The sequence below is a fragment of the Nicotiana tomentosiformis genome, chromosome 1 (assembly GCF_000390325.3).
Source record: "Nicotiana tomentosiformis chromosome 1, ASM39032v3, whole genome shotgun sequence".
In the NCBI taxonomy this organism is placed as follows: domain Eukaryota; kingdom Viridiplantae; phylum Streptophyta; class Magnoliopsida; order Solanales; family Solanaceae; genus Nicotiana; species Nicotiana tomentosiformis.
The window spans coordinates 156,416,899-156,438,522 of NC_090812.1; the positions used below are offsets into that span (position 1 = coordinate 156,416,899).

Consider the following 21,624-nt stretch of genomic DNA (forward strand, 5'->3'; position numbering starts at 1 on the left):
TGAAAACACCTTGGCACCCTAAAGCTGATCAAATAAATCATCAATCCTTGGTAAAGGATATTTGTCATTGATGGTGACTTTGTTCAGCTGCCGATAATCTATACACATCCTCATCGATACATCTTTCTTCTTCACAAACAACACAGGTGCACCCAGGGCGAGATAGTAGGTCGAATAAAAACCTTATCAAGCAAATCTTGCAACTGCTCCTTTAATTCTTTCAACTCTGGCGGGGCCATATAATATGGCGGAATGGAAATAGGCTGAGTTCCGGGAGCCAAATCAATGCAGAAATCAATATCCCTGTCGGGTGGCATCCCCGGCAGGTCTGCAGGAAACACCTCTGGAAACTCACGAACAACCGGCACCAAATCTATGGAAGGAACCTCTGCACTAGAATCGCGGACATAAGCCAAATAAGCTAGACACCCCTTCTCGACCCTATGCCGAGCATTCACATAAGAGATAACCCTGGTGGCAGAATGGCCAATATTCCCCCTGCATTCTAACCGAGGCAACCCCTGCAAGTCTAAGGTCACTATCTTGGCGCGATAATCTAATATAGCATGATAAGGTGACAGCCAATCCATACCCAATATGACATCAAAATCAACCATGTCGAGAAGTAGAAAATCTACACTAGTCTCAAGACTCCCAATGGTGACCACACACGAACGATAAACACGATCTACAACAATAGCATCTCCCACTGGGTGGACACATACACAGGAGCACTCAAAGAATCATGGGGCACAACCAAATATGAAGCAAAATAGGATGACACATAGGAGTAAGTAGATCACGGATCAAATAGAACTGAAGCATCTCTATTGCAAACTGAAACAGTACATGTGATAACAGGGTCAGATGACTCAGCCTCAGGCTTTGTTGGGAAAGCATAACACCGAGACTAGGGCCTACCACCCTGAACTACGTCCCTAGGATGGTCTCTAACTGGTTGGTCTCCACCTCTAACGGCCTGACCTCCACCTCTAACAGTTTGGCCTCTACCTCTGGCTGTTTGACCCCTGCCTCTGGCTGGCTGAGAAGGGGGTTCAACAACTGGTGTCGGGACCATGGCACGCGAACTCTGATGCTATGAGCTGCCTGTTTCTCGTGGGCAAAATCTAGCAATGTGCCTCAGATCACCACAAGTATAATATAACTTCGGCTGCTATGACTGCTGACCCCGAAACTGGCCCTGTCGACCTGAATAACCACCATGATAACTCTGTAGTAGAGGTGCACTAATAGAAGATAATGGTGCACTATAGGCTAGCTTGTTAGAATAATGCATCTGAGGGCCACGACCACCTGAGGCACCATGGGATGCCTGGAGCACTGAATGAAACGGCTTGGGAGGATGGCCTCTAACAAAAGTACTCCTGCCTCTAGACGAGGCACCACTGAACTCACCGGAATGACGAGGTCTCTTGTCAGACCCCTGACCTCCCTAAGTAAGAACCATTTCGACTCATCTGGCGATATTAGCAGCCGCCTGAAAAGAAATCTCACTCCAGTCTCCTTAGCCATCTGCAATCTGATAGGCTGAGAAAGTCCGTCAATAAACCTCATCACCCTCTCTCTCTCTCTCTCGGTGGGAAGCAGAAGAATAGCATGACGAGCCAAATCCACAAAACAGGTCTCATATTGAGTAACAGTCATACTGCCCTACTAGAGACGCTCAAACTGACAGCAACGCTCCTCTCTCAATGTGATAGGTAGAAACTTCTCTATGAAGAGCTAAGAGAACTGGTCCAAAGTAAGAGTAGGCGACCCAGCTGGTCAAGTCAACAAGTAATCTCTCCACCATTTCTTGGCGGAACAAGTCATCTGAAATGCAGCAAAATTGACCCCATTGGTATCCACTATACCCATGTTCCATAAAACCTCGTGACAGCTGTCAAGATACTCCTGGGATCCTCTGAAGGAGCACCACTGAAGTGAACAGGAAAAAACTTGATAAACCTGTCCAATCTCCATAAATCCTCAGAAAACATAGCTGGCCCATCTCCGACTTGTGCTGCTATAACCGGCTGAACTAATCCAACTGGCTGAGTTGCTGGAACCTGATACTGGGGAGCTATCTGCTCCGGAGCAGGAATGGTGGGAGTCTGGGCTCCTCCTGCAGCCTGAGAGACTGTTGGTGCCATGGGAAATGCGCCAGTCTAGGCCACACTCTCCATAAGGCCCCCCAAACGGACCAAAGCGTCCTAAAGTACAGGGGTAGCAATGAACCCCTCCGGAACCTGAGCTGGTCCGGTAGGAACAGTCTGGGCTCGAACCTCCTCGTCAAGCTCTATCTGAGGCTCCATTGTTGGGGCTGCTGCTCGGGCCCTAGGCTGAGCCATGCCCCTCCCTCGGCCTCGACCTCTGCCCCGCATAGGAGCTGACACTGGAGGCTCTGGCTGCTTCTCAGCAGAGGAAGCGGTACGAGTTCTCGCCATCTGCGAGAGAATAAGAGTAGAAGAGTTCAATCAGTATTGAGAAAGCAAACTCGCACGACAGAGAAGAATATAAGTGAAACTTGTTCCTAAACTTCATAACATCTGGAAGATAAGCACATACGTCTCTGTGCCGATCCTCCAGACTCTACTAAGCTTGCTCGTGAATCGTGATACCTAAGCAACCTAGGGCTCTTATACCAACTGTCACGACCTGAAATTTCCCACCGACGGAATCGTGATGGTGCCTAAGATTTCACTTGCTAGGCAAGCCAACGTTAGAGAATCATTAAACCAAATTCCTTATTTCCATTCAGTAAATAACAATAATTAACTAAGGTGAAATATAATAAGTGCGGAATATTATAAAATTGTATTAATTACCACAACCTAGATCTGGAGTCACAATTCACGAGCATTCTAGAATTTACTACAAGTAATAGTCTGAAAGAAATACAACTGCCTGAATGAAAGAAAACAGTAGGACATAAAAGATAGACGGGGACTTCAAGGTCTGTGAATGCCGACAGATCTACCTTGAGTCTCCGGACAGCGGACCAATAGTAAAATCTCGATCAACCTGAGCCGATACCAAAATCTACATAGAAAGTGCAGAGTGCAGCATCTGTACAACCGATCCCATGTACTTGTAAGTGTCGAGTCTAACCTCGGCGAAGTAGTGACGAAGCTAGGACAAGACACCTGCATATAACCTGAACAGTATAATCATGCTAGTGGCAACAACAGTAAATAAAGAAATAACGCAGAAATATTGGGAAGGGGACATATAGTGGGGGAATACAATATAAAGAGTGAGAATAATGAAAAGACATAATTAAATCGAAAATCCTTAAACGACTTGAGCAAAAAAAATAGCATAGAAAAACTGCACGGCATCACCCTTCGTGCTTTTACTCTCAACCTCACCGAATAAATAAATAGAACGGCACGGCATCACCCTTCGTGCTTTTACTCTCAGCCTCACCAAATAAATAGATAAATAAATAGAACGACACGGCATCACCCTTCGTGCTTTTACTCTCAACCTCACCAAATAAATAACTAGAATGGCACGACATCACCCTTCATGCTTTTACTCTCAACCTCACCAAATAAATAAAAAGAACGGCACGATGTCACCCTTCGTGCATTAAACCTCTCATAATATACACGGCATCACCCTTCGTGCTTTTACACTCTTCCTCACAATATAAATAATGCATACACGGCATCATCCTTTGTGCTTTACACTCTTCCTCACAAATTACAGAATCAATAACAACGGATAGATAGGAGTATCACAAAGAAACCAGTATTTTACCCATAATCAATAGCACAATGCAACCTCAATCTTGAATCAATATTCGAAAGTTACCAAATCTTAGTGAAACCAGATATATAAGTCACCCAACATTTCAAATAACCCGCTAAGCATGGATAGTAGAATTTAAGGCTACAAAATAGACAATAATAGAATTTCACTCGCATGATATGACTTGACAACGACGTATAGATGCTCGTCACCTCACCTATACATCGTATTTAACAACCAAACACATAGTAAATGAACACATAATACCTATTCCCTCAAGCCAAAATTAGACACAACACTTACCTCGCTCCGAAGGCCACTTAAATTCTCGATCACAACTTTTCCTATGGAATTCACCTCCAAACCACTCGTATCTATTCAAAAATGACTCAATAATAGCAAATATTGCTAAAGGAATCAATTATATTTCATAAATTAAATTTTCCAAAATTTCCTCCAAAAGTCGAAAAATCGACCCCGGGCCCGCTTGGTCAAAACCCGAGGTTCGGACCAAAACCCTTTTACCCATTCATACCCGAGCCCAAATATATAATTGGTTTTGGAATACGACCTCAAATTGAGGTCTAAATCCCCAAATTTTCGAAATCCCTAGTTTCTACCCTAATCCCTAATTCTACCATGAAAACTCTAGATTTTAGGTTGAAAATTCAAGAAATGTAATGGGTAATTGAAAGAAAATATTTAGAATCACTTACCAACAATTTGGGAAAGAAATAGCTCTTGAAAAATCGCCTCTCATCGTTTGGTTTTTGAGAAAATGAATTTTTGGCTAAAATCCCGTTTTTGGATTCTATTAAGTGCTCAACGACAGTGTTAATCGCGTTCGCGAAGGATACTGGCTGCCAATCGTACGCGTTCGCGAGACCCAACTCGTGTTCGCGATGGTTACTCCTCCCTGGCCTTCGCGTTCGCGAGGCATTGCTCGCGTCCGCGATGAAGGAACGGCTGACTCCCCCTCCCCAATGCCTAACACTATGCATTCACGATGGGCTTGTCGCGTTCGCGAAGGGTAACGCCCCCATCGCTTCGCGTTCGCGACCAAGACTTCGCATTCGCGAAGAAGAAATCTTCAGCTGCCCAGTTTACTCTTTGCGTTCGCGAGAGTACCTTCGCGAACGCGAAGAAGGACATGCCAGAACACCTGCTGCAGTAAAATATCAGATTTCCATAGTCCAAAACATCCAGTGCCCTATCCGAAATTCACCCGAGCCCTCGGGGCTCCAAACTAAACATGCACACAAGTCTTAAAACATCATACGAACTTGCTCGCGTAATCAAATGGTCATCGGCTACCCATCATAAGTCATATCACCCTCCAACTGAACTGTGCTGAAGTCCAAAACATGGGATGGATCGCCAACATACTTCCGAAGCATGGAAACATGAAACACTGGATGCACACTCGACAAGCTGGGTGGCAAGCCAAGTTTATAAGCCACCTCCCCTATCCTCTGAAGCACCAAGGCCCAATGAACCGGGGGCTCAACTTGCCCCTCTTCCCAAACCTCATAACACCCTTCATGGGTGATACCTTCAGCAAAACTTTCTCCCCAACAATAAAAGACACATCACGGACCTTCATATCCGTGTAGCTCTTCTGCCTAGACTGTGCCATGTGAAGCCGCTCCTGAATCAACTTCACCTTAGCTAATGCATCCTGGACCAAGTTTGTACCCAAGATCCTAGCCTCACCCGACTCAAACCATCCAATCGGAGATCTACACCTCCTCCCATATAAAACCTCGTACGGAGCCATCTAAATACTCGACTGATAACTGTTGTTATATGCAAACTCCGCGAGTGGAAGAAAATGGTCCCATGAACCCCAAAAGTTAATGACACGAGCGCGCAACATGTCCTCCAATATCTGAATAGTGCGCTCGGACTGCCCGTTCATTTGAGGGTGAAAAGTTGTGCCCAACTCAACCTGAGTACCCAACTCTCGCTGCACGGCTCTCCAAAATTACGATGTAAACTGAGTGCCCCTATCTGAAATGATGGAAACGAGGACACCATGCATGCGAACAATATCTCGGATGTAAATCTCAGCCAACCACTCTGAAGAGTAAGTAGTGCCAATTGGAATGAAGTGCGTGGATTTGGTCAGCCAATTCACAATAACCCAAATAACATCAAACTTCCTCGAAGTCCATGGGAGCCCAACTACGAAGTCTATGGTGATTCGCTCCCACTTCTACTCTGGGAACTCTAATCTATGAAGCAAGTCACCCGGTCTCTGATGCTCATACTTAACCTGCTGGCAGTTGAGACACCGAGCTACAAACCCAACTATATCCTTCTTCATCCGCCTCCACCAATAGTGTTGTCTCAAATCCTGATACATCTTCACGGCACCCGGAAGGATGGAATACCGCGAGCTGTGGGCCTCCTCAAGAATCAACTCCCGAAGCCCATCTACATTAGGCACACATATCAGACCCTCCATCCTCAACACACCGTCATCACCAATAGTCACATCCCTAGCACCCTCTTTCCGAACCCTGTCCTAAAGAACGAGTAAGTGGGGGTAATCATGCTGACGCTCCTTGATACGGTCATAAAGAGAAGACTTGGAGACCACACAAGCCAATACTCAACTAGGCTCCGAAATATCCAATCTCACAAGCTGGACCGCTAAGGCCTGAACATTCAATGCCAAAGGTCTCTCTGCTACTGGAAGATATGCTAAACTCCCCAAACCCTCTGCTCGGCGACTCAAAGAGTCGGCCACCACATTGGCCTTCCCCGGATGGTATAAAATAGTGATATCATAGTCCTTAAGAAGCTCCAACCATCTCCGCTGACGCAAATTAAGATCCTTATGCTTAAACAGATGTTGTAGACTCCGGTGATCAGTATAAATCTCACAATGAACCCCATACAAATAATGACGCCAAATCTTCAAGGCGTGAACAAAGGCTGCTAACTCAAGATCATAGACAGGATAGTTCTTCTCATGGGTCTTCAACTGGTGCGAGGCATAGGCAATCACCCTACCTTCCTGCATCAAAACACATCCAATGCCTATTCTCGAGGTATCATAATACACAGTGTAAGAACCTGAAGCTGATGGCAGAACTAATACTGGAGCTGTGGTCAAGGCAGTCTTGAGCATCTGAAAGCTCTCCTCATATTCATCTGGCCACCTGAGTGGAGTACCCTTATGGGTCAATTTGGTCAAGGGAGATGCAATAGATGAAAATCCCTCCACAAAGCGACGGTAATAACCCGCCAAACCAAGAAAGCTCCTAATCTCCGTGGCTGAGGACAGTCTAGGACAACTCTGCACCGCCTTTATCTTCTTCGGATCCACCTGGATACCCTCACTAGACACCACGTGTCCGAAGAATGCTACAGAACTGAGCCAAAACTCACACTTGGAGAACTTTGCATAAAGATTCTCCTCCCTCAATCTCTGTAATGCAGTCCTCAAGTGCCGAGCGTGCTCCTCATGGCTATGAGAGTACACCAGGATGTCATCAATAAATACAACAACGATTGAGTCCAAATAGGTCCGGAATACACTGTTCATCAAATGCATGAACGCTGCTGGGGCATTGCTCAGCCCAAAAGACTTCACTAAGAACTCATAATGGCCATACCGGGTCCTGAAAGCTGTCTTAAGAATATCCGAATCCCGAATCTTCAGCTGGTGATAATCGGACGTTAAATCAATCTTGGAGAACACCCTCGCTCCTTGAAGCTGGTCAAATAAATCATCAATACGAGGCAGGGGACTTGGTTTTGACTATGACCTTGTTCAACTGCTAGTAGTCAATACACATTCTCATGGAACCATCCTTCTACTCCACAAATAGAACCGTTGCACCCCAAGGTGACACACTAGGTCGAATAAACCCCTTATTAAGGAGTTCCTGAAGTTGTTCTTTCAATTCCTTCAACTCCACCGGTGCCATACGATATGGTGTAATAGAAATGGGTTGAGTGCCCGGCACCAAATCAATACCAAAGTCAATATCCCTGTCAGGCGGCATGCCCGACAGGTCTGCAGGAAACACATCCAGAAAATTAAGTACCACCGGAACAGAATCAATGGTAGGAGTCTCAATACTAACATCCCTCACAAAAGCCAAATAAGACAGATAACCCTTCTCAACCATACGCTGAGCCTTCAAATATGAAATCACCCTACTTGGTACATAATCTACAGAACCACTCCACTCAACCCTTGGAAATCCCGGCATCGCCAACATCACGGTCTTTTTGTGACAATATAGAACAGCATGACATGTAAATAACCAATCCATATCTAATATCACATCAAAGTCAACCATACTGAGCAGGAAAAGGTCCACTTGGGAATCCAGACCCCCAATAGTCACCACATGACCAATATACGCGATCCACAACAATAGTATCACCCACATGAGTAGATACATGAACATATGAAACTAAAGACTCACGAGGCATATCCAGAAAATGGGCGAAATACGAGGAAACATATGAATACATGGAACCAGGTTCAAATAATGCGGAGCCATCTCTGTGACAAACTGAGACAATACTTGTAATCACAACATCTGAAGCAATAGCATCTTGTCTGGTAGGGAGGGCATAGAAATGGGCCTGGCCACCCCCTGATTTGCCTCCCCCTCTAGGGCAACCCCTATCTAACTGACCTCCACCCCGAGTTGACTGGGTGGGTGGTGAAATAACTGGTGTTGAAGTCAAAGGCTGAATCCTCTGCTAAGAAAGACCTCCATGATGATGAGGACAATGCCTCCACAAATGCCCAAACTCCCCACACTTAAAACAATCCCTGGTGCTGGTGAAGGGAACTGAAGGGAGCCCCGAGCCCCGAGATGACTAGCAGAAGGACCCAACATAGACGAACTCTGACCCGATGGAGCATGTGAAGAACTCTGTGCTAGAAGGGCACCAAGAGATGAACGGCCATGCTGATAACTGTGAGAACCATGGCCAGATGATGCACCACGGTGAAATGGCCAAGCTGACTGAGCCTGTCTGAAATGACGACCTCTACCGTGCTGGAACTGACCCCCAAAAGGAGCACCGCTGAATCCACCCTGACCACGAGGCCTCTTGGCCTCCCTCTAAACCTTCTCCTGACCGCGACCTATCTCAATCTTCCGAGCAATGTCAAAAACCTCATCAAAGGTAGCACCAGACACCCTCTCTCTGTTCATAAGAAATTGTAGCTGAAAAGTGAGACCATCAATAAACCTCATGATCCTCTCTTTGTCTGTGGAAACCAACCAAATAGCATGTCGGGCCAGCTGCGAGAATCGCATCTCATACTGCATCATAGACATATCACCCTGGCAAAGCCGCTCAAACTGTCTGCGCACCTCCTCTCTGCGGGACCGAGGCACGGACTTTTCCAAAAAGACCACGGAGAACTGCTGCCAAGTAAGGGGTGCTACGCCAATAGGCCTATGCCTCTCATAAGTCTCCCACCATCTGAGTGCAGCCCCGAAAAACTGAAAAGTAGTGAATGAGACCACACAAGTCTCTAGAATACCAGTTGTACGGAGTATCCTCTAACACCTGTCCAAGAAGTCCTGAGCATCCGCTCTCTCTCTGTGCCACTGAAAGGTGGTCGCTAGAGTCTCCCAAACCTCTCCAACCTACGCTGATCATCCTCAGGCATAGCAGGAACCACATAATCCTGTGCAGTTGAAACTAGCTTGGCTGGTGGTGCCCCCGGTGTCTGGTGTCCCTGAACAACCTGCTCGGGTGTGCGAGCGACGGGAGTCTGAGTGTCTGTGCTTCCCCCGACCAGAGAAGTGGTTGCGGCCGTCGAGATAGAGACCGCCTGTGCAAGGCCGGTATACACGGTCAGAATCTGAGCTAGGGCCTCCTGAAGGCCTGGAATCACATTAGGCATAGGTGGTGCCTAAGCTGGTGCATCAACAACCGGAACCTGGTCCTGATCTGGGACAACTGGTTGATCTGCAGGTATTGCCCCAGCTGTTGTACGGGTTGCACCTCTGCCCCTACCACAGCCTCTACCGCGGCCCTGGCTGGTGGTTCTAGTGGCTGGCCCTCCTGACCAGTAGTACGAGTCCTCACCATCTATGAGACAATGAAACAACAGATATTTAGTTACTAGAATCAACAGCTTCGCACGACAAGAATTCAAGAATGTGGAGTTTCCTAAGGGTTTTGCAGCCTCTCGAAGATAAGTACAGACGTTTCCGTACCAATCCACAAGACTCTACTAAACCCGCTCATGACTAGTGAGACCTATGCAACCTAGGCTCTGATACGAATCTGTCACGACCCAAACTAACCCTGTTGTGATGGCGCCTATCGTGGAACTAGGCAAGCCGACTCATTTCCAAAATAAACCGATATTTTCATTTCAAAGATAATTTCAAGGCCATTTAACATAAAAGCCTTCGTAAAGGATTTCAAATTAAAACAAAAGTGCGGAAAAGAACAGTCCGACATCGAGGTGTCACTAGTCATGAGTATCTACTACAATTTGTCTAACAATATCAAGACTAACATAGTCTGGAAAATAGCTAAATACAATTAAAGGAAGATAGGAGGGAGAAGAGCAGGGTGGCGATCGCCAGGCAGCTACTTTGCTATCCCCGAGAAAATCTGCAACCGAAATAGGTAATAGTCGCTACCGTGTCCAGCTACATCTGGATCTGCACACAAGGTGCAGGGTGTAACGTGAGTACGCCAACTCAGTAAATAACAACAGTAAATAAAGACTGAGCAGTAGTGACGAGCAGTAAAGCATATAAAGTTCATATCATGAAATCTCAGTAAAATACCACATGCTTTTAAAATCAATATTTGAATCGAATCATCTCGTTTAAACCCAATTCCAATAAAATCATTTAAAGATATTTTTCAAACAGAGGCTCAATGCAATGGTAAAGAAAAATGATGAAATCATAAACAGCCTCTCGGGCATACCTCACAATCACTCGTATACAGCCCCTCACAATCACTCGTAAACATCCCATCGGGCATACCTCACCATCACTCATGCCTCCCAGTCACTCAGTACTCGGCACTCGCACTCAGTAGGTACCTGCGCTCACTAGGGATGTGTACAGACTCCGGAGGGGCTCCTTCACCACAAGTGCTATATCAAGCCAAATCATGACATAAATCAATCTGGACCTCAACCTATACCAAACATGTTGCGGCGTGCAACTCAATCCCATAAATATCCTCACAATCAGGCCCTTGGCCTCACTCAGTCATAAACCTCTCAAGCCACTTGGGCTCTCAATAAAATAGGGTATTCAGCCCAAAACAACATTTATATGCATCAAAATAGAGTAATGAAAATAGAGTTATACAATAAACATGTATAATCATGACTAAGTATAAATTTTCAATAGAAAACAGTGAGGGAATAGTAAGAAAAGGCCACTAAGGGTGCAAATAGTATTGGCACAAGGGCCAAACATGGCATTCAGCCCAATTTACAGAAACTCTTTCTAAAACACAGAAGTATCATATAGTTTCAATAAAATATGCAACTTTACAGTTGCTACGGGACGGACCAAGTCACAATCCCTAACAGTGCACGCCCACACGCCCGTCACCTAGCATGTGCGTTACCTCAAAATAGTAAAATGATACGAAATGCGGGGTTTCATACCCTCAGGACTAGATTTACAATCGTTACTTACCTCAAGCAGGTTAAATATCTACCCCGTGATGCTCTTTCCTCTCGACTCGGCCTCCAAATGCTCCGAATCTATTCACAATCAGTACAACACCATCAATATACGCTCATGGAATGAATTCCACAAGCAAAACTACCAATTTAGACCAAAAACCTGAAATTGGCTCAAACCCGGCCCCCGGACCTATTACTTTGAATCGGGTGAGAGTCACAAATTACGAACACCCATTCACTCACGAGTCCAACCATACTAGTTTCACTCAAATCCGACTTCGAATCGACATTCAAATCCCAAAATTTCATTTTATGAAGTATCTACAATGTTTCCTAAATTTTCACCTTAAAGTACTAATCAGATGATGAAATCATTGATATATTCATGTATATTAACCTAATTCGAGTTAGAATCACTTACCCTAATGAATTTCTTGAAAAACGCACAAAAAACCGCCACAAACCGAGCTCCCTAGGTCCAAAATGTGAAATAATTCCCTAAGCCCCATTTATATAGTGCACCCTCTGAACTCCCACTATGCGGTCCGCTAAATGCCAAGCGCGGCCGCACCTCCCAGGTCCTGCGGTCGTGAAAAAATGGTGCGACCACACTTTTTGGTTGCTGCACTGCCAGACTTTAGTATTTTGTCCATACCTTTCTCTACATATTTCCAAATGCTGACTTCCTTACCTTTCTGGAAACTAGACACGAAGGGTTACAACTTATGTTTTTGAATCATCTCACAATTCCATGTAGATCAAAAGATATGGGCTTCCGAAGTCGGACCATCGGATCTGCAGAACCTTTTCCCCGAAGTGCGGCCGCGGCAGAATTATGTGGTCCGCGAAATTTTGCTAAGGTCCACGAAATTCAAAGCACCGGAACCATACCTGAGTTTCGGAAATGCCAGACTCGCTCAAAACTCACCCCGAAACACGCCCGAGACCCTCGGGACCTCAACCAAAAATACCAACAAGTCATATATCAACATACAAACTTAGTCGAACCTTCGAATCACTCAAAACAACATCAAAACACCAATTTACCCTCGGATTCAAGTATAAGAACTTCTAAATTTCCAAATTCGACAACCGATACCGAAACCAACCAAACCACGCCCGAATGACCTCAAATTTTGCACACACATCACAAATGACACTACGAACCTACTCCTACTTCTGGAATTCCATTCCGACCCCGATATCAAATTTTTTAATGCCGACCAAAATAGTCAAATTTCCAACTTTCGCCAATTCAAGCCTAATTCTACTACGGACCTCTAAATCACATTCTGGACGCACTCCTAAGTCCAAATTCACCTAACGAAGCTAATGGAACCGTCAGAATTAAATTTCGAGGTCGTTTACACATAGGTCAACATCTGGTTGGCCTTTCCAACTTAAGCTTCTACTTTAGAGACTAAGTATCTCAATCTACTACGAAACCACTCTGGACCCGAACCAACTAACCCGGTATAATATTACATAGCTGAAAAACACAAAAGGAAGCAGAAATAGGGAAAACGGGGCTATAACTCTCGAAACGACCGGTTGGATCGTTACACTTTATTTTTTCGTATTTAATATTTTATACTTTTCTAATGTATTAATAGATGCTCTGCAATGGCTAAAACTAATGCATCATAGCTCGAATATGAGTTGATTACAGTACCATCGACATTGAAATCAATATATCGACCGCTACTATTCCATCGATCATTGAGTAGAAGCATGATTGCCATATATTGTCGTCATGGAAGTACAAGAAACAAAGCTATTTCAGTGTGCGATAGCAATTGATTTTCGATTTGTATCAGAATCCGTGTGATTTAATGCTAACTAATTGTGAATTTTCATTTGAAATACAATTTGTGTTGTAGTCTAACAAATTACGGAGAAATTGTGAATTTTGAATGCTAAATTAAGTATGTCTATGGCAACAATAGAAAACAAGGGATATTTTGGGTGAGGATTTCGTCCAAATCTGTATGTGAATTTTGTCAAATTTTTTTGAAGCGAAAGATATTAATGATTCTCACTAATTACATAGTTAAATAAGTTAACCGTTAGCCGATAGGATCTATCTTCGCTCAATTGTATATAATTTGTATACTTTTTGAAAATTGAAAATTATTGCTTAACTAGGTAATATATTTACTACTATATATAGTATCCATAGGAAAAAATCTATTTGTGTAAATCTTGGCCCATCAAACCCTCTGATAAATTTCATTAAGCGTGTCACCCTCATCTGCCAATTCAATTTGATAAAAAAACACCGGTGTCATTTTCTTTACGTATCAATGACTCTTTTTTTATTCGCTTAATTATAGAGCGGATGTAGTTTTTGGTACCAAATTCATGTGAATCTCGTAATTTCCACGCGTAGTATAAAATTTGTGTGAATTCACTATAATTACAATAAAGAGTAGATACATATGAATTCAAACCATTACAAATACAATGAGTTTAATTATAAAAATCTTAAAGGCTGAATCCATAGAACTTAAAATATGGATTCACCTCTACGCTTACACGACTAAACACAGGCCCTAAACCGAGGGAAAAATATTATAACAGTGGTATCAGGGTCAGCTTTTACACCTCAACTAATTTTACCGGATACTTGTTACCTCTTGCCAGCACAAATATTAAATAACTCTGTCCATCAAGAGTTGGACAAATTAAAATAAATTACCTAGTGTTTTTGAGATTTTAGACTTACTTGGTCTCCTCTTCTACTTTTTGCTTAATTTTTAAGTGAATAATATCATCTAATTAAATAATAAAATTATATCACCAAACTCTAAAAGGTGATAAAAGTTGTCTTCACTTCATCAAGTGGAGTGATGTTACGTGACCCCAAACAATAATCTTGATATTCTCAAAGAGGAAAAACTAAATAGAATATTCTCAAAATAGCAAAACCGTTGAATAGTCCAAGGTGCAGTTTTCCTCTCATAATTTCATCTAGAGTGCCATCACAGTCATCCTTCACTTTCATAAAAGAAAATTAGACTTTTGATCTGATAGCTTAAAAAATTAAACATTCAAATATGGTGGTCAACTTTTCTTACTTATGCAAATGCAAGGAAACTGGGAAGTGGATCCTAATATTTTTAGTAGAAGCATGATTGCCATATATTGTCGTCATGGAAGTACAAAAAAGAAAGCTAATTCATTGTGCGATAACAATTGATTTTCGATTTGTATTAGAATCCATGTGATTTAAAGCTAACTAATTGTGAATTCTCATTTGAAATACAATTTGTGTTATATCCTGACAAATTGTGGAGAAATTATGAATTTTGAATGCTAAATTAAGTACGTCTATGGAAACACTCGAAACAGGGGATATTTTGGGTGAGGATTTCGTCCAAATTTGTATGTGAATTGTGCCATATTTTTTTTAAGCGAAAGATATTAATCATTCGAACTAATTACATATTTAAACAAGTTAACAGATAGCCGATAGGATCTATCTTCGCGCATTTGTATATAATTTGAACTATACTTTTCGTAAATTGAAAATTATTGGTTAACTAGGTAATATATTTACTATTATAGTATCTATAGGAAAAAATCTCTTTGGATAAATCTTGGCCCATCAATCCCTCTGATAAATTTCATTAAGAGTGTCACTGTCATCCTTCAATTCAATTTGATCAAAAAAACTTAGGTGTCGTTTTCTTCAGGTATCAATGACTCTTTTTTTATTTGCTTAATGTCAAGACCCAAAATTCCCACCGTCGGGACTGTAATGACGCCTAACATTTTACTTGCTAGGCAAACCAACGTTAGAAAATCATTAAACCAACCCTTATTCCATTCAGTAAATAACAACAATTAGCTAAGATGAATTATAGTGAGTACCGAATAATATAAAAACTACATTAATTACTACCACCCAAATCTGGAGTCACAATTCACGAGCATTCTAGAATTCACTACAAGTAATAGTTTGAGAGAAATACAACTGTTTGAATGAAAGAAACAGTAAAACAGAAAAGATTGACGGAGACTTCAAGGTCTGTGAACGCCGACAGATCTACCTTGAGTCTCCGGATAGCGGGTCCAACAGTTAAAATCTCGATCAACCCGAGCCAGTACCAAAATCTGCACAGAAAGTGCAGAGTGCAGTATCAGTACAACCGACCCCATGAACTGGTAAGTATCAAGCCTAACCTCGACGAAGTAGTGACGATGCTATGACAAGATACCCACATAATAAACCTATGTAGATAACAGTATATGTACAAGAAAACAACAATAACAGTTAAACATGTACTATTGGGAGGGGGACATGCTAAAGGGGCACCAGATATAAGAGATACAACAGAAATGATAACCGAAACAGTCAACATGCTTTTAACCGGTGAAAACAACTAAACACAATGAAGAAAATTGCACGGCATCACTCTTCGTACTTTTACTCTCAGCCTCACAATATAAATCAATAGATACGGCACGACATCACCCTTCGTGCATTAACTCTCATAACATGACACAACATCACCCTTCGTGCATTAACACTCACAATATGGCACGACATCACCCTTCGTGCATTAACACTCTCTCTTACCATAATGAAATGAACAAATAACAAGAGAGAGAGAGATAAAATAACAAGTATAAGCATTACTTCAACATTTGATTCCACAATATCAACCTTAACTTCGAAATAAATACTCAATTATCACCGGAAGATCCGCAAACATGATAAGGACGATAAATTTAACAACACTAGTCTAAACACATAGCAATTAGGCATGAGAAATAGACAATATGAGAAAAATGGGAGAAACGGGGAAAATATGTAAATTGGCGGCGCATAAGCACTCGTCACCTCATATATACACCACTCACATAACTTTCACATAGCAAATAGTCTGAGGTTCCTAATTCCCTCAAGTCAGAGTTAACCACGACACTTACCTCACTCCGAAGGACACTAAATACTCAATTACAGCTTTTCCTCTAGAATCCACCTCCAAACCACTCGTATCTATTAAAAACGACTCAATAATATCAAATATTGCTAAATGAATCAATTACATTGCATAAATCTAGATTTCACAAACTTTCCCACAAAAAGTCAAAAATTGATCACGGGCCCGCTTGGTCAAAACTCGAGGTTCATACCAAATCCTTTTACCCATTCACCCCCGAACCCGAATATATAATTGGTTTTGGAATCCGACCTCAATTTGAGGTCTAAATCCCCAAATTTCGAAATCCCTAGTTTCTACCCAAAACCCCTAATTCTATCATGAAAACTCTAGATTTTAGGTTGAAAATTCATAAAATGTAATGGGTAATTGAAAGAATGTGGTTTAGAATCACTTACCAACACTTTGAACAAGAAAATGTCTCCTTAAAATCGCCTTTAGCCCGTTTGGTTTTTGAAAAGTGGAAATAATGGCTTAAGTCTAGTTTTTGAAATTGTTTATGCACTGGGCGACAGTGTTCATCGCGTTCGCGAGGACATTGACGCATTCCCGAAGAGCAGAGCTTTCCAAGCTTACGCATTTGCAAGACTCCTATCGCGTTCGTGAAGGTTACGCCCCCCCTGGCCTTCGCGTTCGTGAGTCCTTGCTTGCGTTCGCGATGAAGAGTTACTGACCCCTCCCCCAGGTCCCTAACACTACGCGTTCGCGATGAGCCGGTCGTGTTCGCGACCAAGCCTTTGCGTTCGCAAAGAAGAAAAACTCAGCATGGCCAACTTACCCTTCGCGAACACGAAGAAGGACACACTAGAACAGCTGCTGCAGCAAAAATATCAGATTTAAAAAGTCCAAAACATCCCGTAGCCTATCCGAAACTCACCGAGCCCTCGGAGTTCCAAACCAAACATGCACACAAGTCTAAAAACATCATACGAACTCGCTCGTGTAATCAAATCGCCAAAATAACACCTAGAACTACGAATTTAGCACCAAATCGAATGAAATTCTCACGAACACTTTAAAATTCCTATCTTCACAACCGGACGTCTGAATCACGTCAAACCAACTCCGTTTCTCACCAAATTTTACAGATAAGTCATAAATATTATATTGGACCTACACCGGGTTCTAGAACCAAAATACGGATCCGGTATCAACAAGGTCAAACATCAACCAATTCTTAAAATCATTAAATTTCCCGACTTTTAATTTTCATCAAAAATTCATAACTCGAGCTAGAGACCTCCGAATTCGATTCTGGGCATACACCCAGGTCCCATATTTCGATACAGACCCACCGGGACCGTTGAAACATGGATTCGGACCCGTTTACCAAAAATGTTGACCGAAGTCAACTCAACTAAAGTTTTTAGGCTAAAATTCTTATTTGTATAAGTTTCTAACATATAAGCCTTCTGGGCCAAAATCCGGAATGCGCATGCAAATCGAGGAGGGTAAAAATGAGATTTTTAAGTCTTAAGAGCGTAGAATCAAGTTCTAAAATATAAGATGACCTTTAGGGTCATCACATTCTCCACCTCTAAAATAATCGTTCGTCCTCGAACGAACGTAGAAAAGTACCTGACCTGGTGAAAAGGTGAGGATATCTACTTCGCATATCGGACTCGGACTCCCAAGTAGATGCCTCAACAGGCTGACCTCTCCACTGCACTCGAACGGAAGGGTAACTCTTTGATCTCAACTGGCAAACTTGCCGGGCTAGAATAACCACCAGCTCCTCCTCGTAAGTCAAATCGTTGTCCAACTGGACAGAGCTGAAATCTAACACATAGGACGGATCACCATGATACTTTTGAAGCATGGACACATGGAATACCATATGAACTGATGATAACCCTGATGGCAACGCAAGCCTATAAGCCACCTCTCCCACTCTCTCCAGAGTCTCAAAAGGTACTATATACCTAGGGCTCAACTTGCCCTTCTTTCCGAAACTCATTACACCCTTCATGGGTGATACCCGAAGCAACACTCTCTCCCCGACCATGAATGCAACATCACGAAATCTATGCTCGGTATAACTCTTCTGCCTGGACTGAGTTGTGCAAAGTCGATCCTGAATAATTTTGACCTTATCCAAGGCATCCTGTACTAAGTCTGTGCCCAACAATCGAGCCTCCCTCGCCTCGAACCACCTAACTGGCGATCAACACCACCTACCATATAATGCCTCATAGGGAGCCATCTGAATGCTCGACTGGTAGCTGTTTTTGTAGGCGAACTCTGCAAGGGGCAAGAACTGATCCCACAGTCCTCCGAAGTCCATGACACATGCGCGGAGCATAACCTCCAAGATCTGATAGTGCGCTCGGACTTTTCGTCCGTCTGAGGATGAAACATCGTGCTCAACTAAACCCGCGTTCCCAACTCATGCTGTACTACCCTCCAAAACTGCAAGGTGAACTGCGTACTTCGATCAGAAATGATAGACACGGGTACACCGTGAAGACGGGCGATCTCGCAGATGTAAATCTCTGCCCACCGCTCCGAAGAATAGGTAACTGCCACAGGAATGAAATGCGCTGACTTTGCCAGCATGTCCACAATGATCCAAACGGCATCAAACTTCCTCTGAGTCCGTGGGAGTCCAATAACGAAATCTATCGTGATACGCTCCCATTTTCACTCAGGGATCTCTAACTTCTGAAGTAAACCACCAAGTCTCTGATGCTCACACTTTACTTGCTGGCAATTTAGACACCGAGCTACATAAGCAACTATGTCTTCCTTCATTCTCCTCCACCAATAATGTTGCCGCAAGTCCTGATATATCTTGGCGGCTCCTGGATGAACAGAATACCGGGAACTGTGGGCCTCCTCAAGAATCAACTCACGAAGTCCACCCACATTAGGCACACAAATACGACCCTGCATCCTCAAAACTCCATCATCTCCAACAGTAACCTGCTTGGCACCACCGTGTCGCACTGTGTCTCTAAGGACAATAAAATGAGGATCGTCATACTGTCGATCTCTTATGCGCTCATACAAAGAAGACTGAGAAACTGTACAAGCTATAACACGGCCGGGCTCAGAAACATCCAACCTCACGAACTGATTGTCCAAGGCCTGAACATCCAATGTAAGCGGTCTCTCCCTAATTGGAATATATGCAAGGCTACCCATACTAGCTGACTTTCTACTCAAAGCGTCGGCCACCACATTGGCCTTCTCGGGATGATACAAGATGGTGATATCATAATCTTTCAATAGCTCCAACCACCTCCTCTGCCTCAAATTGAGCTCCTTCTGCTTGAACAAATACTGCAAGCTCTGATAATCCATGAATACCACACATGGCATGCCGTAAAGATAGTGCCTCCAAATCTTCAGCGCGTGAACAATGGCTGCCAGTTCTAAATCATGAACAGGGTAATGAAAACTCTAGATTTTAGGTTGCAAATTCATAAAATGTAATGGGTAATTGAAAGGATGTGGTTTAGAATCCCTTACCAACACTTTGGGGAAAAAATGTCTCTTGAAAATCGTCTCTAGCCCGTTTGGTTTTTCAAAAGTGGAAAAAATGGCTTAAGTCTGATTTTTGGGATTGTTTATGCACTGGGCGACGATGTTCATCGCGTTCGCTAGGACACTGTCGCGTTCGCGAAGAGCAGAGCTTGCCAACTTACGCGTTAGTGAGACTCCAATCATGTTCGCGAAGGTTATGCCCCCTGGCCTTCGCGTTCGCGATGAAGAGTTACTGACCCCTCCCCCAGGTCCCTTACACTACGCGTTCGCGATGAGCCGGTCGCGTTCGCGAAAGGTAAAGCTCACATCGCTTCGCGTTCGCGACCAAGCCTTCACGTTCGCAAAGAAGAAAAACTCAGCATGGCCAGCTTACCCTTCGCGTTCGCGAGAGTACCTTCGCGAACGCGAAGGACACACCATAACAACTGTTGTAGCAAAAATACCAGATTTTATAAGTCCAAAACATCCCGTAGCCTATCTGAAATTCACCCGAGCCCTTGGGGCTCCAAACCAAACATGCACACAAATCTAAACACATCATACAAACTCGCTCGCTCGATCAAATCGCCAAAATAACACCTAGAACTACGAATTTAGCACTAAATCGAATGAAATTCTCCAGAACACTTTAAATTTTCTATCTTCACAACCGGACGTCTGAATCACGTCAAACCAACTCTGTTTCTCATCAAATTTCACGGATAAGTCATAAATATTATATTGGACCTACACCGAGCTCCGATATTAAAATACGGACCCGGTATCAACAAGGTCAAACATCAACCAATTCTTAAAACCATTAAATTTCTAGACTTTTAATTTTCATCAAAAATTCATAACTTGAGCTAGGGACCTCCGAATTCAATTCCAGGCATACGCCGAGGTCCCATATTTCGATACGGATCCACCAGGAACGTCAAAACACAGATCCGAACCTTTTTACCAAAAATGTTGACCAAAGTCAACTCAACTGAAGTGTTTATGCAAAAATTCTTATTTGTATCAGTTTTTAACATATAAGCCTTCAGGGCCAATACCTGGACTACGTACGGAAATCGAGGAGGGTAAAAATGAGATTTTTAAGGCTTAAGAGTGCAGAATCGAATTCTAAAACATAAGATGACCTTTTGGGTCATCACACTTAATTATATGGCAGATATAGTTCTTTTGGTACCAAGTTCATGTGAATCTAGTAATTTCAACACGTAGTATAAAATTTGTGTGAATTTACTATAATTACAATAAATAGTAGATACATATGAATTCATACCTTTAAAAATACAATGAGTTTAAGTATAAAAACCTTAAAGGTTAAATCCATAGAACTTAAAATCTGGATTCACCTCTACTAAACATTATAACAGTGGTATCAGGGTCTACTAAACACAAGCCCTAAACCGAGGGAAAACATTATAACAGTGGTATCAGGGTCAGCTTGTACACCTCAGATAATTCTACAGGATACTTGTTACCTCTTACTAGCATAAATACTGAATAACTCTGTCCATCAAGGGTTGGACAAATTACACTACAAGAAAATGCTTATTTTGATAATTTGTGGCGGTTTACGACCCCCACAAAATGAATTGTGGCAGTTTTTAAAAATGCCACAGTTACGAATGCCACGAGCAATACTGCGGCAGTTTTTTGAAACCTCTACAACAACCCCCACAAATTGAATTTTAAATTTGTGACGGTTTTCAAAGATAATTAGAGTTGGTGTAAAACCGCCACAATATGATCCCACTGATTTTTAAAAAAGAATTATTTGTGAGGCTT

At 42.8% G+C, this 21,624-nt stretch overlaps 1 protein-coding gene across 1 annotated transcript in view; it reads right to left on the minus strand.

The window, feature by feature from the left end:
• LOC104091629 (putative disease resistance RPP13-like protein 1) overlaps nucleotides 1-21,624 on the minus strand; it is a 251,621-nt gene that overhangs the window by 31,744 nt on the left and 198,253 nt on the right. The window lies entirely within an intron of this gene.